Source organism: Symphodus melops (genome assembly GCF_947650265.1).
Source record: "Symphodus melops genome assembly, chromosome: 10".
Classification (NCBI taxonomy): domain Eukaryota; kingdom Metazoa; phylum Chordata; class Actinopteri; order Labriformes; family Labridae; genus Symphodus; species Symphodus melops.
Genome location: NC_136700.1, coordinates 23,529,090 through 23,546,678, shown reverse-complemented (window position 1 = coordinate 23,546,678; position 17,589 = coordinate 23,529,090). Strand labels below are relative to the sequence as shown.

At 39.3% G+C, this 17,589-nt stretch overlaps 1 long non-coding RNA gene across 2 annotated transcripts in view; it reads left to right on the top strand.

Annotated features, from left to right (window-relative positions):
* LOC306830928 overlaps positions 1-17,589 on the top strand; it is a 131,751-nt gene that overhangs the window by 69,994 nt on the left and 44,168 nt on the right. Inside the window, exon 4 of one of the 2 annotated variants that reach the window (XR_013780032.1) lies at positions 469-656. The exons of the other annotated variant lie outside the window; for it this stretch is intronic. This is a non-coding gene — a long non-coding RNA (uncharacterized lncRNA). The remainder of the gene's footprint in view (positions 1-468; positions 657-17,589) is intronic. 2 annotated transcript variants of the gene reach the window in all.

The following is a 17,589-nucleotide window of genomic DNA, read 5'->3' as shown; positions in this document are numbered from 1 at the left end:
CTGCCACAGTCAGATTAAAGGCGAAACGTCACAGGAGCGATTTCACAGCCTAATATTGCAGTCTGCATGGGACTAATTGAAACATTTACTCAGTCAACTTCAAAATAGAATTAAAGTTTGACTTCATGAAAGCAGAATTACACCGACATTGTCAATGCACATTGTCGAAGATCTGAAAATAATCCTCAATTTATTTTAAACCTAAAGACACCAAATGAATCTGCCACGACTCCATCCAATTCATTTTTAAATCAAGCTATACACATGTTTGTTTCCTTTTGTAACAATGTGCATTTTAATAGTGGAAATCAATTAAGATTATTTGCTTGGTCCCTTGGTTTTATCTGAGATTCATCATACTGTCAGAGCTAAAAAAGTGCACATAGATAGTGGATGGTATCAATGCATTTGGTGCTCTTAGTTTTTGTTGACTCCACCACTGTAATCAGGATATCATCATCCTTTCAGAACTGACGGGTCAAATGCAACAGCCTCCAGTTTAGAGCCATGAAAGCGTTGTCCTGCAGCTTTTCCGGTCAGTGACGGAGAGGCTATGTGGCAGGGAACCAGCCGCCTGGTCGCCCATCCCAGTTCCAGGGCTTGTTGGCAGCCATCGTCAGCTGCAGCTCATGCTTTAGAGGACCACCCGTGCCATGGTGAGTAATTCCCCTGTCATCGCTCCATACACCCACCGCTCAATGCTGGCTGGCATGGCTCCTCGTGCCCATTCTTAGTCAACAGGATTAAGCTTGCTTAGTGTGAGCTCTCCGGGATCACCTATACTCCATATTGTACACTCACAATGCTGGCTCACCAGTTTGGCTACAACAGCCTGTTTTTCTCCCCCTCCCCTCTTTTGCACTTTGAATTAGGAGCATATGAATGTGTTTCCCTCAAGCAGAGAGAAGAGGATTGAGGCAGAGGGCAATCATATCCAGGCCTGAATAGAAGATCTGAGTTAATTTGCCATGCATTTTATAAATTAGGATTAATTTGACTAGACTAAAAACACCGGTTGGTTGCTGTGCCATTATTTTACAAGTAAGACCTAAAAGCACCAGCCAGCAAACCAGCAAGCTACCAACAAAATAAATCAAATTTGCAACACAATTCATTCAATGCCACAGAATACTCTCATTAGTAACAAAATGAGTTTTGATCTGATTGCACAAATGCCGCATTAAATTGTCTCAGTGTTGAGACAAACATGCATCCTTTGTGAAGTGGCAATATTCTGGAGTCTTGTGATGCTAAACAGGGAATGAGGCTATGACTTTTGAGTTTAGCTAATTCCAGATAGAGAATCAGCTGAATAATTTTTTAGCAATATTGAGGAGGTGTAGGCTGTGGAGGTGGACTATAATCCTCATGAGTATAATTTCACGTGGCACACACAAAGTTTCTGCAGAAGCCCAGAGGGAATAAATCAAAGACTCTCAGTTTCTAGAGATTTCTTTTCACATTTGCTGTACTTTATTGGACCCCAAAGGTTCTCCTATGGGCTTGTATAGAGAGTCAGTTTTAATCTTCAAACTTTCAATTAGAGCCCACTAAATTCTATGATCTACTTCTTTCATATATGTTTCAGTTAAAGGAGATTCAATAGAAGCACGTTTGTTAAAATATATAAGCTGATTTGGGAACATTTTGTAAAGCAACTCATCTAGCTTATGACCAGTTTATAGTTTTTAGTTGTTCATAAACATAGCTAGCTAGCTTAGCAGAAATACGGCAATTTCTTTTTTGCTCCTAATAGTCCCTGTTTGGTCTTTGTTTTCCAGCATTAAAACAGAATTCATTGAGCACAGCACACGTCCTAGGAACCGCTGAAATATTCAAACAGTTTTAAGTTGTTTAGTGGTTCATGATTGCAGGTATATCCCTGCTCATTTTTATAAAAACTTCCTGCATTTTATAAGAAGTTCCTGCATCGTGGAGCCCACAGAGCAAACTAGTGCTTCCTTAAACCTGACCAAAAAGAACTCTGGACTGGCTCTCAGGGAATTTTACAACTTAAGGACTCAACATTCCAATGAGGTCTAATACGAAAAATTATCGTTATATGCTACTCCCAGGTAATTGCAATAAATTCTGACCACCATGTCAAAGTTGCTTGTCTTTAGTTTGCTTGCCATGGCCAATCTTTTTTTTTCATCCTGGAGATTTGGCAGTTTTGAGTTATCTGGATAAAGATACATACAATTACAACACAATGACTGAGGTTGGTTTACAGGCTGATTTTGTTCCGTCTCTGCACTCCATATATAGCAAGAAAAAATAGATAACTATAAGACTTTAAAAATACAGAAATGATTCAAGGAAGTATTTCCCAAACCTTTGTCAAAGCCGAGTTCATATGCTATGATACTTTGATGTAGTGTATGTGTCTTTGGTTTTTGACCAAGACCAGCAGGCACAAAACCAAATTGTTACTCACGTTAATCCCTTTGTATACACATCTTTGATCTCTGTCTCTGGGGATACAAATGTCTAATATATTCAGTAAATATATGATTTGTGTCTGTCTGTCTGCTAAACTGAGCCTTCCTTTTATTATTAGGGTTATAAGTTACCTCTGAGCTAACATGTTTAAATAACAAAGCGGTACTTGAGTCTCAGCTTGACCTTCCAGTCAGCTGGTTTTCCCTCACTGAATCCTGCCAAAGCTCTTCTTACTCAGTATTTTGATATTAAATTGTACCTCAATGCCATTTGTGTCACATTATAAAATGCTAGCGGTACAGAATGTCATTTGGTGGAATCGGGGGCATTTGCTTCACAAAATTAATGCGGTTTCCTGCAGGATCTCTGTCTCTTTCTGCAGGCTTGTATTTCATCAGAAATGAAATGCCCTTCTACCCGAAGCAGCCTTTTGACAGAGTAATATTTAATGAATAGGTCTATTATCAATGTCTCGGTCTTAGGGTATATTTCTTGGTAAGGAATAGGCGTGCAGGCATGATTACATATGCATTCACAGAGAGACATTTTAAAGCATTAACTGGGTCATGTTTCACTGTGTTTCTCTGGTTAATCTGTAAGAACTGTAACATATTCCAATATTGATTTAGTTTATATTCCCTCCATTATAATGTCACCCAATTTTAAAGACTGTCTTGAAAGTCAGATTTCTTTACTGCACATGCAAGGGTGTAGTTATTACTGGAACTAGATAACGTGCATATATGTGGGAGTGCAATTCATGCCAGAAAATATGCATATAAAGTGTTTATACAAGACATGTGGGTGAATATGTCTGTCAATTCTCAATAAGAGTGTGCAAATATGTGCGCTGTGCACAAGCATGCTGCGTGTGTTTGCACTGCATGCCAGCAAACATATGCTCCCATGTTTGTCTACGTGCACGTGCGCCTGCTGCTGTGTGCACGTACAGTATCCGGATGTTTGTTCATGTGTCTGTAGGAGGATAATAGCCATCACACGGTCTCAAGTTAATTTCCCATGTAAATAGCACACTGCTGTTTAATCACACAAAAAGCAGACTGAGAAATGGAGCATGTCTGCAGTGTTTATACATAATGAACTCGAGGTTTTGGCATGCACATTTTCTTTTTTTTATTGCAAACAGGGAAATTCACCTGATTTTGCATTCTGTCACATTAGATACTGTAGAACATGAGTCATGTATTCAGGATGAGTGAGAACTAATTTACAGGAACAAGAGTAACAAACAGCTCGAACATCCCACTGTTATGATTCTCTAAATCCATTACAATTCAGACGAATGCAAAGACACTTTAGTTCAGAAGTGACAGCACAGGCCATTGACACTTTTGGTTGTTTCCCAACCATAAGCATTCAGGAAGTTTGAAATGTAAGATGTAGAATTTCATGACAATGTTTAGGTTTAAATATCTAAGCTAATAAAAATTGACTGTTTGTTTGATTGTCTGTTTCTATATTTTTTGCTGAGTGCTTAACTTACCTCAAACATTTCCATCAGTTATCAAAGCCAGAGAAATCTGTAATGTTATCGTTGTAACCACACGTGTCTTGTCGCGGCAGCTGCCATGACAGACACGTGTTTGTTGTCATGTTACGTCTAACACCGCTACATGAGGAAGCTGCTGTTTTGTTGCTGTACATGCTAATTTAAAAAAAATATACTGTATATATATATATACTCAGATTCATCGTCAGTAAACATATTCTCTTCCTCAAATCGGTTTTGCCCGTTTTTATCAACAAAGACTTCATATTCACCGGGGGGTCATGGAGTAGCAGGGGGGATCACTCCCATGATTCCCCACCAGCCTCGAAATCATATTTTGTTATTGTTTTGATTGAGAGCCCCCTGGTGGTGGATTTTACATACTGTTCTTTGAATAAACCACGATAGATTGGAAAACTATTAAAACATCAAATATGGTCTTTTGATCAAATATTGCAGTTCAAAAACATTTTGAACTAAAACAACCCTGACGATCCTTAAATGAATAACGCTCTCTAATGGTTAGATCACAGCTGGCTCTTACCATCTGTGCAATTTTACAGAACATAATGTAACATACGTGTAACATACTACAACTTTAGGATGCCATAATCAAACAAACAACATTACAAACAATAATCTTCACAACTGCTCCTGCTCAGCTCCTTGTGAATGCTTTGTGTTTATATATTTCATTTAATATTGCTATTTTTACAAACAGGAGCTGTAGTCCTTATTCCTTTTTTTATCAAAAGTTTTTTTAAATCAGCCAATCCAATGTCTCAAAAACGTAATCCACTGTTTAAGATAACAGAGAACACAGGAAGTTGTCATGGCTTTTACCAAGACAACGACAAAAGATCTTCACCTTACAGGTATGCATTTAAAATGATATTTAACTTCCTTTGTTTATGACTTAAAGCAGTTTTCAAATGTCTCATGTCTGTCTAAGATTTAGATGTTTTCATTTGTTACTTCCTGACTTGAATTAGACAAAGCACACAGGTGATATGATACAAAAAACTGCTACAGGTTTTTAACGTATCCGCCCAGATTGAAGTGCAATAAATCAGTTCTGTATGGTTCAGTTGACCCTTTGAGCGCTGACAAGGCCAACATCTTAACTCCACCCACTAACAGTCTCAAAGAGGGAGAGCTTACAGCTGCTGATCTACAGCTTCTGATCGGAGCCTGTAGACTGAGAGGAGAGCAACAGGGCTGACGGAGAGCGTGTCAGCTGCACGCCACCGGCTCCGAGGTGCAGGAAGCCAAAGGTGTGTGTGTGTGTGACTGCATGTGCATGAGGGCCCCGGTCACACTCAGTCACGCCTCTGCTCACCGCTGACCCCTGCTCGTCCTTCACGCCAGGGCCAGGAGCACCTCCATTATTGCGACGGCAGCGGCGGCTTAAAACCGCCAAATCATAAAAAAGCCACGGCGAGCTGCAGTGAATTACGAGGAAATATGGCCTTCCTTTACAGCGGGGGCCGTGAATGAAGCCATAAAATTATGAGCAGTTTTTATGATGGCCCATTGAAGTAGGATGCTTGTATATTGATGGTTCACAGGCTGTATCCCTCTTCCCCCGTGCGGTGGAAGAGCTGACAAAGGGGCCCCTGTGTAACTATTTTTCATGCATTTAATATATTAATTATCCGGTAAATGTTCCCCAGGCAGTGCTTGGGATAGCAGAGAATGACAGCTTTTCGATGAAGCTCCTGGGCTGGCCCATCAGGCTGCAGTGTATTACGTGGGAAAGGTCATTGCGGGGTTAATGTAACTTTTTATTTGCTGATTTTTCATACACATGGAGGGTGGTAAGGAAGGGAAGCGAGGCTAGTTTAGAGAGAGAAAAAAAGCAAAGAAGAAGACAGAGAGAGATGGGGAGGGACAGAGGCAGAGGCAGGGTGTGTGGAAGATAACGCCTCGGTTTTTATTATTGTGTTTGGGTTCAGACTTTTTTCTTTCTGTCTTGGTCTGATATTGCAGCCTCCTCCTCCCTGCCCCCCTCACCAACCCCTGAAAACACACACACACTCCCAGGCTAGCTTGTGGCTGTACTACATGTGAGAAACTGATAGGTGAGCTCGCCGTAAAAAGGCATTACTTGGGTGCAACTCACTGATTGTCTGCAATCATCCACATCCCACCTTCACATCCCATCCCAAATCAATTCTTGATCAATTTCATGCCAGAGAAAGAAATCATTTCTCCAAAATGGAGAACATATTCAGTTTGATCATTTGTGCTCTTCCAGTACTAATTAAACTGTTGGGTGGAATAACAGAAAAGATTATAGTGTTGCTGCTTTGTGCCAACTCTTCCTTTCCTCTGCAAACTTAGATTATGATGCTGGCAGAGTCTTTTTCAAACAAAAGGAAAAAAGAAGGAAAAAACTGCCTTTTCTTAATCACCGTATGCACCGTCTCTAATTCAGGTGTTTTGAAGTGCTGTCAAGAAACAATTGAGTGGAGAGCTGGTTGAAGTGATCAATTGCGCGCGCTCTCCCTAGGTGGGGCTCTCATTTGCCGGCACATTCCTCCAGCTGATTGAGTTAATTAGGCCGCCCCCACATCCTGCTGATTGGATGTAAACATTAATATGCCAGAAAATGACTCTGTCGATGCCACGTTAAATTGATCCCCTTTGAAAGAAAGAAAGAAAAAAAAACAAAAGCAGATGTGATTTGATCCCACTTGGACAAAGTGCAAACACACAAACACACCCTCCCCACTTCTTCCTTCTTCTTCTTTTCCTAAAGCTATTTCTCCAGTTGTTAGGCATACTTACTTGGGTTTGATTCATTTTATCCTAGAATTAATCAGATTTTCAAACAACTTTAGTTTACTTTCAGGCCTTTATTTTCATAAATCCTAATGTTATTTAAAGTTCAATTTCAGGGTGAAATAAGTGTTCATAAAATTTTTGAGAGAATATTACATGGTAATATGTAAGCTGTGTGTGACCGATCAGACTTAAAGCTTTTTGTTTGCACTTACTGATATGGTGTGGTCCTCTTTAGATCCTTGCTTGTGAAGTTCTTACTCTCGGATATATATGTTGCTTTCAAAAAGTGTCTCCCTCCAAGAGTCAGCTAAATGAATTGTGACAATTGATGTAGTGCAGCTTTGAACATTTTAGTCATCCCAGTCAGGAACGATCTTTAAATAATTAATTTCATTTAGTAACTTAATGTTGATTTTCCAAATGCTTTGCTAGCAATATCACATTTAGCAGTACGGCATCTATGTGCTTTGTTAGAAGAGATGCTAAATGATTGCTGTGTTGAGTACGAAAGTTTGAATTGTCTCATTCCTCTGGCCATCCTCACTCAGCTGAAAAAACTACGAAAACTTAAACTTCTTAAGTGTATGTCCAACTTCTAACTTAATAAGCCACATTCACCTGACAAGTCCATATAAACATGATCTTAAGATAGTAGAAGAAAAAAATCGGGCTTGAATTGTTACAATGAAAGATAATATCTTTCAATTCAGCGAGCACATTTTACTTTTAATATTCGATATAATGTCACGAAACTTAGCAACTACGATTTTGCTTCCTGCTATTTAGATAATTTTACTGATTTCAACAAATCTTATTTTTTGCCTCATAACTTGTAATAAGATATGTATCTGGACTTGTCAGATTAGTTTAGCTTATAATAAGAGTATTTAGCAAAAAGACTTGGTAAGGTTTGAGTTTTTGCAGTGCAGATGCTCAATGCCCTTTACTAAACTCCAAAAGCCGAAAATAGAAAACAGTGTACACTCCAGACCCGGGCAATCAACCATCCCATGCTACAATAACAGCTATGAGAAAGTACTGTACCAAGGCCTGACCAAGCCTAATTCTAACCTGATATCAGGACAATGACAGATACTTAAATTGAGTATTTCTCATTTGGATAGAAATGTGCTTGTCATCCTTTAAGATGCTTACTATTATGCACATAAGACCCCAAATCACATGGTCAGAAAGCTTAGATGGATTTTCAGTTGGCTTTGATTCTCCTCTGTGGACTCACTTTCCCACCTGGCCCTTGTGAATTCCCCCCTCGCCTCTCAGAGTTGAAAAGCTGCGATGGTGAAATACAGAGCGAGGACGGCCTCATGCTCCGAGATGGTCTTTTATAAATCAGAGTGCGGAGTGAAGCCCCAGCTCGATATCTCATCATAGACGCGGCAGTGTTCAGAAAGTGGCCCAAGCAATGAGCCAAGGCTCAACTATCTCTTCGGAGGTGTACGTGCTTTGTGGGAGTGTGTGCACGCTGTTTCTATTGACCAGTGAATGCACCATTGTACACACTGATTTATGAATATGTGCTTTCATGAGCCCTGCATGCCTTTATGCATTCATAGTTTAGAGTGAAAACATGGTTCATTTGTCAGAGGTGCTGGAGTGCATGCAGCTGAATGAACACAGATACACCTGCAGAGAGCTCGGTGTTAGTGTGTATTACATGTCTGTCTGTCAGAGCCAGGAGGGGAAGTGACTCATATCTTTACTCTCCTACTGTGACTGTGCAGAGTTTGTTTATTTGGACTCTCAAATCAGTAAATTAACATTGTCTCATTGTTTTTATCTATTTAAGCATTTCATTTCAGAAAAGAGCATTAAAGCAGTGATTTCATAAAAGAAAGTTTGACTTATTTAAATTTATGTTGATTCTGTGACTAACAAACACATCTTTTTCAAATTCATGTGTGCAAAGATTTTATTTAAAGTTAGCAATCATTTTTTTACGTTTGAAAAAGCTAAAATCACGATGTGTAATATCAAACATGTCCAGAGAAAGATATAAATAATAAGCAAGCTGCTCTGCTGATTTAGATGTAGTTGACTATTCGTGCATTTAGTTCTCTGGCTGACACCCTTCAAAATGACTTAAACCTGAGTCTTACAGTCAGAGGAACTTTGGCCAGACTTGCTTTGTGGCATTTCTGTTTTGTACTGAAAGGCTTTGTGTCCCTTTTGACTACTACTGTAGCTGTGGATAGTATTAATACAGATTATTGTTTACTGTGCTGTATTATATTTACTGCCTACAAATACCTCTTTCTTGCATGACTTTTACTGTTGTCTAGCTTGACCTTAAAATGCAAATGTTCATGCTTTGGCAGATCTTTTTTTTTTTTTTTTTACATGTTGTTGATCAGATATATTTCCCCATACTCCCATATATATTTTATGCTGTTTCTGTATTACAAAAACAACAAAAGGGAGAATTATACATGTCCATGAGGTTTGTCATTTGTGGCTGTTATCTTTTTCAGTCACATTTTATATTCCTGCAAACCTTAAAGATGAATGATCTTTAAATTTAAAGATGTAATTTGGAGATGTTTATACCTTTACTTTAGAGATAGGATGGTAGAAAGAGTTAGAAACCGGGAGAGAGAGAGACAGGGAGGATGAATAGTCTGACTGAAGGTCCGATTCGAACCCCTGGCTGCCAATTCTTGAGGACTTCAGCCTCTGCATATGAGGCTAAGCCACCAGTGTTCCATATCTTTTTTTTTCCACATAATTTTTTTTTCCCACATCAACTTTTACATAGTGTGTATAAATGTGTAAGGTTTTCATTTTCTTTAAACACTGATTTTAATATGATTTATTTGTGTCTGTTTTAAGTTGAATGACACAGGATAGACTTTTCCAGAACTCCCAGTTGAAGAGGCATTGTTCGCCAACATGCTACTTGTAATCAACTGGATTTTTTTCATTTGCTGGTAAAAATGGAAACCATCCGTCTGCTCAGACTGTTTCCACTTCTGAATACATGCTGCCGTTATGACTGTAGAGGGTAACCACTCTGGAGAGAGGACTGAAAGTCCCAGCTGGGTGTTGCTATGGTCTGACGCTTCACCAGCACCCCCATCTCAATAGCTCACCCATCCTCATCTCACCCCCCTGCAGTGCATCAAGCCCCATTAACCCCCCGCCCGCCTCTCTGCAGGCTCCCTGTGTGCTTAACACAGTGGCGTTAGCGTAAAAGATGTGGCTGCTGCTCCAGATGAGCTTTGCACAGTTTAATAGAGGTCTTGGAAGGGTCCACATTAATATAGTGAGGCCGCTGAGAGAAGGCCATGACTTACACCTCCCACTCCTCCCTCCATCCCACCCTGCCTCCCCCCCATTTCTCTATCTTTATTTCCTCTCTTTTTTGAGACGAGTCATTTGGCGATGTGATGACATGTCGTGCCAGTGGTACAATGTAAACTCTAACCCAGCAGCTGGGTTATAACCCCCCTCTCCCATCTGTGTGTGTTGACAGCCATGGTCAAACAGTCACAGAGAGGTGACGACTTGTGCTGCTTTAGCACTCTGCTGATGTGTTAAGTCTTCAAGGTGAGCAGAGCCTTTGGCACTTAGGCCAAAGCGATGAGGAAGGGATTTCCTGAGAGAGCTTTGTTTGATTATAGATAAGAGTAAAAAAGTTTCTATAATGCTTCTTCAACTCATCATCCCTCTTGTACGTGAGGTTTTTAATGCCTTGCTCTTTTGTTTTTCTTTTTTTCCACATCATTTTAAACTTCTTATCCTGGAACAAACACTGGTCAGAACGCCATTACATTTGCTCCAAGTTTTTAAGGCCAGGCTCACTCACGCATTATGACTTCGGAGTATGTTCAACTGTGAGAGCAAAAGTCATTATTATTAATTTATATAATAATGCATTTATAGATTATTCACACATTTGTGGATCTCTTTAAGCAAAAGAGCTTTGCGACAATAAAAGCTCCACCTATTTATTTATTTTTACTTTTTTAACTTACGAAGCAGAAGCACCATAAACCTAGTCATCAATATATTAAGAAGTGGCCATTATAGGACTGCTTGTGCAATAAATGGCAGTCTGGTAGCTGGACAGGTGCTAGTTCCCACCCTGAGCATTGCAGAGGTGCCCTTGAGCAAGGCACCACACTCCCCACCAGCTCAGGCCCTCACTGTGTGCACCTCCCTCTCTCCATTAGTGCATGTCCATATCCTCTTTGTGCATGTGTGTGTGTAGCATGTTCAACAACAGAGTGTAAAATCATATTTTTCCTGAAGGGATTAATAAAGTATACCTTAAAAAGGCAGAAAATCTACTTTAGATTATTGAAATAAAACGTAAACCTATTGAGAAAAAAACTAAAACTCTAACTTAAATAAATACATTTGCGTGCTGCCTTGGCAGCTATATGTTCACTAAAAGTCTTCAGGCCTAATGTTGGCTTGCTTAACTAGAAATAAGACACCATGATTTGTGTTTTTGCAGAGATTAAAAATGAATTTATTTTTTATTATAATAATATAATAAATAAAAAAGAAAAAGAATGATGTGAGATTGAGAACTACTTTTGAATAATTAAATGTTTATATTGTAATATTATCTTAATATGTATTAATGTTTGTTAAAATACAAAATGGTCTTGTAACACTAATGAAGGATCTTAAGTATGTATGTGACCAGCCAGTATCCAAAGAAAGGGACATTAGCAGTATGTTTGTGTGCTTCATTAAACTCCTGATTTAGATATTTTATAAACACTTTCAGCTTTCAGAGACATATTTCTGGAGGCTTAAAGATGTCAGGCTGTTCCTTCAGTCTGATGCTTTTCTCTTGCTGTGTGATAGAGGTAAACTTGAACTTTGAGTGTTGCTGTTTTTCATTTCTACTTTTTGAGTGCAGCTGTAGTATTGAGTCCAGTATGATTTCTTTTCTGTGGTACAGAGGATTGTTATTTTTACTTTCCCGACTCCTTCATAACGCTGACCCTCTCACCTTATCACCTGTCGCCCATTCCTGTCTCCCCTCGTATTTCAATCTCCACCTCTCTTTCTTCCAGCTCTACCCTTTTTTTCCCTCTCCATCTAGCTCCCTTTGTAGCTATACCACCTTCTCCCTTCTCCCTCCTCCCTCGCTCCATGCTCGCCACCCTCCACTTTCTCCTCTCCCTCCTCTCCATACCCACCACCACTGCCCCCCTCCCCTGTTTCCCTTCCTGCACAGCCGTCACTCTGAATTATTTTCAATGAGCTCCTTTATAGCGGGCGCCAGATCTCAGCTCCAACTCATCACTGAGCACAGGGCTGGGGGGACGCGCTCTGCATTTCGATCAGCTCTGAGCCTCCACTTTGCTATTAACCCCTTTCACACTAAACCCCACCACCCCATCCCCCCAACCCCCACCTTCCCCTGTTCCTACACCTTAGCTCACTTTATTTCTCTCCTCGTGTGTATGCCCTCACCTCTCTGCCTCCATCTTTCAACCGATTTTTCCTTTTACTTCTGATTTTCTCTAAAGTCTTTCTTGCAACAATCAGCTTGCTCCAATTTCTCAACAAACTCCTGTCACTTCATAAACCTGATGCAGCTTAAGAAACATTACCAAAGGCTTTCACATGCAAACTCTGATGTAATTGTGTTTTTTTGTGTTTGTTTTTTTACATGTTCTGCAAGAAATATAAAAAATAAAATCAAATGTGTTTGAACTACACCAATGGCCATGGCAATGTAGGCTATACTGTATGTAGGTTATCACAAACCCACAAGTGTAACACATCAGCTCTCCAGATTGAATCTAATAAGGAGTATTATAGACAGTAATTTTAAATGTAAGAGATGGTTGTGTCTGTGTGTCTCAGTTGTTTAGTTTTTTTTCTCATATGAAATGCTTTGACAATAGTTCCTGCAGAGATAAGGTTAAAATAGGAAAGGAAAACAACATTTCAGAGGTGATTTTGCATTTAAAAGACTTTGGATTTTGCTTATCATTGCTATGATTTGGAAAAAAAACAATTGAGAGCTTTATTGTGTCTGTAACTGTGAAACCACTTCAAAATAAAATCAAAGTTTCCATAACTTTTAACTCTTTATTGAACAAAAAACACAGAAATGTTTCAAATTAAAAAAAAAAAGACTTCAAAGATTGTCAATAAAAAATATTTAAACCCACTCACCCTGTTTGTCTCCCTTTGTCAACTGAACAGATTAAATGAGTTAAAAACTCACCTCAGTAAAACTTACAAGTCATGATCTCAAACCCTTAGCAGAACATATATGCGCTGAAGTAGTGATAAAGAGTGAAAAAGTAAAGCACAGATTTAGCGTACTGGAAATTTACCCTGGCATTTTTTTCTTAAAATAATCTAAATATCATGAAGCAAACAACCATGTTCGCACAGCCGTATAGTCTAGCTTCTGTGAGGACATTCTGTCCATTCCTTCCTTGAAGGCACCACATTGACCCACATCTCCTGTGGCGAATATATACCAAAATATCCCTTTGATTGAAACATCTTTATTCTGAATGCAGGCACTTTCTTTAATAAAATAAATTTGACTGAATAAAAATATGTTGTAAGCAGAGGTTCTAATGTGTATTTTTGCCAAAACACATTGGGAACACATTTTCAATGATGTTTTTAATGAAGAAAAGGTTAGTTGCTCAAAGCTTAGTTAATCAAGATGTGGCTGTAACACAGTTGATAATGGGAAGACTGATGGCCTGACAGAGCACTGATGTAGGCCGGCAGGTGTTTGTACTTGCTGCCTGATTAGCGGACCAATGAGTGTTGTGAAGGTGGATGTGTTTTGAAAGGATGGATGGATGTGTTGGACTAGTGAAGAATCGAAAGAAACGAGATTTCACTCTAACAAGAAAGCCTGGGAGTATTGAGGAATTTGAAAACTATTTTGAGTTTCACAATAAGCTTGAACTGAAGAGGTGTTGTAACATGCGACAGGGGGCTACACAGATATGAAAACATATCGGAATTACTCTTGGAATTCCTCGCTTGCTCCCTGGCTCCTCTGCCATAATCAGCTTGATGTGGTCATACAGCAGCTAAGTCAAATATTGAGAAGACCTGTTATCAGAGAAAACTTCCGCTTGTTAGACCGGTCAGCTTGTCAGACCGGTCAGACACACAGGTCAAATCAAAAGCAGCACATCAAGTTCACAGTTACGGCTTGTGCCCAAAGGATTGAGCCTTTAGCTTAACGACGGTCGAGAAATCTAAATGCAAAAGAACCAATTACTGAAAGACAAATATCTTGGATACTCATTTTTTCATTTTTAAAAAAAATACACATACAGTATACTGTGTGATGAAAACCATCATACTCGATAAAATCATTCTCATAACTGATCTAGTAAAATCAGGACTACCAAAAGTATTTTAAAGATCTAGAACTGAGGTAAAAAATTTTTAAAAAAACAGTTCAGGTGCTTTTAAGATGGAGTCTGATATCTAGCTGAAATGGCCTTCACGAGAAATCACACTGGCCTCTTCAAATAATACAGATGATATTAAAGAAGGTCCATTATACTCACTTCACTATTAATTATGTTAGTCTGGGACACCAGTGCATTGCAGTAGTGTTGCTAGATGTGCAGCATTGCAAGATGTGCAGCTAAAAATGATTGTGTCTGTCTCTTTAAGGCCCCCCTCTCTATGTACTCACTTTCCTCCAATTGGCCCAGCTCTGTTTGCAATCACAGTAAAATAAGTGAGATTATGGGTGGGCGTGTCCTTAATAGAGCTGCTGGAGTGTGGAGACAACTTTGCTCCATGCTTTTCTCTAATACGTCAACATAACCTGACATCAGGTTCTGGCCAAGTCTCCAACATCGTAGCATTATATGTATGTATTTAAATATGAGAAAGAAGAGTAGATCCTGTTAAGATGTATTGAACAAGCTGTGACCAAGACTTAGAGGCATTGAGATTGAGTTCAGACCAGGATCAACACATCACAAAAATGAAATCAAAATGACCAAGACCAGAGAGTGTTGAGACACAGACAAGAACAAGATTTAGAGAGATCGAGACCAATTCAAGTCCAGGCCAGCCCGTGTCCAATGACAAACTTTGTATTAAATGTGGAACCACTGACACTTCACATTTTACAGGGGACTACATCAGGAATCCTTCCTCCCTCCTATTTAGGAATAATGTTCCGTCTTAAGGAGTTACATTATTTTTCCACCTTTAATCCCTCTCATTTCTTTGCCGATCTTTTCCTTGAAATTTATTATATGTTAAAAGTCAAACATATCAATTATTGGCAATCTTCCCTGTAGAAAATACAACTCTCTAAACTATAAAATACCAAATACTATAAAATACTATTTAAATTTAAATTACATCGCCTTGTTTGCCCTGTAGTTCATAAAGACAGATCACCTATCATGACAGTCTGTTTCATAACCATTTAAAAAACTTTTTATAACCTTTAAATTTCACAGAAAGGGTTCAGATACTCACACTATTAGATTCAAAATCTGTTCTTGAGACCAAAACTGATCTCAGTGCAACTGTTTGTTTTACAGCATTTGTACAATGTTTGCCTACCTGCTGCTTTAACTCTGCTTGAGTAAACCTTAAGTGAAGTAAGAATATTGTGTCTGAGGATATTTTGACACCAATTCCATGGCAGCCACACATCATTTCCATCCTGCTCCCACCTCCGTCTGCAATCTCTGCTCCCAGTCTGCCTGCTGAGGGAGAAACCTGTCCTGGCACATCCTCCTGGCAGAGCACTAAACACGTCCCCGTTTCCTGTCTGATGATGTTCGACAGAGCTGTGGATACATATCACTCACTCCCCGAGACTCTGCCCAGCACTAGTTTTTACATTTCTAGGAAATTGGAAATGTTGCAACATGTGATGATATCCAGATGTGATTTTCTACCAGTCGAATGTAGAGCACTAGAAATGCTAAAGATCTTTGAACTATCCTGGGAACAAGTTGCATTTACTGTACATCACAATGAAAACTCTGCTTCCTTAGGGCTTGGGCACAAAAGGAAGTCTTTAGAGAGCGACTGACGCTTAACTGGACTCTGATAGAACTGGTGTTAATCGCTCTGTCTGTCATCCGGCCGCTCCAAGGCAAGATTAAACTGTGGTGTAACAGCAAAGTCAGGAAAACCCCTAAAAAGACTCTCTGTCTCACTCTCGCCAACAGCTCCGAGGTACGTGCCAACCATGAGGCGTATCCGTTATCAAATAAATTTATCTTCAAGACTTCTCGATGAGTAAACGGCAGCAATGACCCGTCGCCGGTTTCGCTTCACTCTTTGCCCATTTCGTGTGGTAGCCTATAGGAATGTAGGACAGGCAGGAGATATCTTTCCAGCAGCAACTATTGTTAAGAATAACGTCTGTCGCCTGCAGGAATGATTTGTCATCTCCAGAGAGTTCAGGTTTGGTGGCTGTCACTCCCTTTTGGAGTTGGAAAAGCCTGTTTGTTTGAAGATCACTTGACTGTGCTGAATCAATTAAGTCATCCATGGCTAATCCAGGAAGAGTGTGAGGAATTGATTTGGGGACGCAGCCAAGTGACGGGCCTGACGGTGGCATTGTTTATCCTATATGTGCTGAGCCTTGATGTGCTGAGTATGATATAGCTCTGTGTTAAAGCAGGACCACAGAGAGAAGAGCAGCGAGGACGGAATGAGAACAGGGAGCATGTTTAGGTAGTAAAAAGATGTGTAACTATCCTTTTTTTATATTCAAGGTCTGACTCACAGATGGATGCATTTTTGCAAATGATTCAAAAAGACAAGGTCCAATTCACAAAACACCCGCTAAGGCTTAAATGCGCCCCCTGACTGCACAGCAGCGCAAACATCTCTGTGGTTCGAAGACTGCAGGCAAACAAAATATGTATTTATGCAATCTGAAAAAATGTGATTTGAAAACTTTTTTTCTGTCATTTTTTGTAATCATGATTACATTTAAAGTGCAGAAAGAAAAGTTCTACCTTGATACCATCAAAAGCTTCGACTGTCGATCACACGTTCCTTCATCCTTGAGCAAGTCAATAATACACATGCAGTGTACAAAAGGATCCTAACATGTGAAAGAGATTTCTGTTCACATGATCTTGTTTAAAACGGTCCCAAAATATTAAAGAGGGCAATTAACCATTAAAATAAAAATAATTTCTTCATATTTTCGGAGTATGAAGTAGTTGAAGATAATGCAGAAAATAACATCATAATAAGAAATAAGAAAAAGTATAACAAATGAATTGCAGGTCATTTAACTAAACACCTTTGCATTTGGCAAAAAAAAAAGTAACACTTGTATGGTGGGTCTTTTCTTATAATATGATCTGTTCGAGATTTAATAAGAGAATTAGTACACAGCCCAAAAACGGCTTTTGTTTGTTACCATGACTGATCAATTATGAAACTGATGTGACTAAATTAAGTGAAAAATGCTTTATATTCAAAGCTCACAGTCTACGACAACATTGGTTCCTAACCTGCAGGGCTTAGCAATGCTCAGTCTGTGGCGAGGTTACTTCCTGGATAGTTTAGAAAATGGGTAAACAAGATTGTGTGTTCATCTTCTGTTGGATGTTTAAAGAAAAGATTTCTGCTTATACCAGAAGATAATTGATCAATTGTTAAGACTACAAAAAAAGTAAAGAACTAACAAAGGAAATTTTTGAAATGCAAAGAAAGCCATGAGCAGACCAAATAGTTGATTTTAACACACACCAGGTAAATAGCTAATCAGAGTGAAGGACCCATGCCATCCCTGAACTGTCGGCCGTCAATGTGTTTTAACGTTCTATAAGCGATCACTATATTAGCCAGGAGACTCCGAGTCTAACGTCGTCCTTCTATAG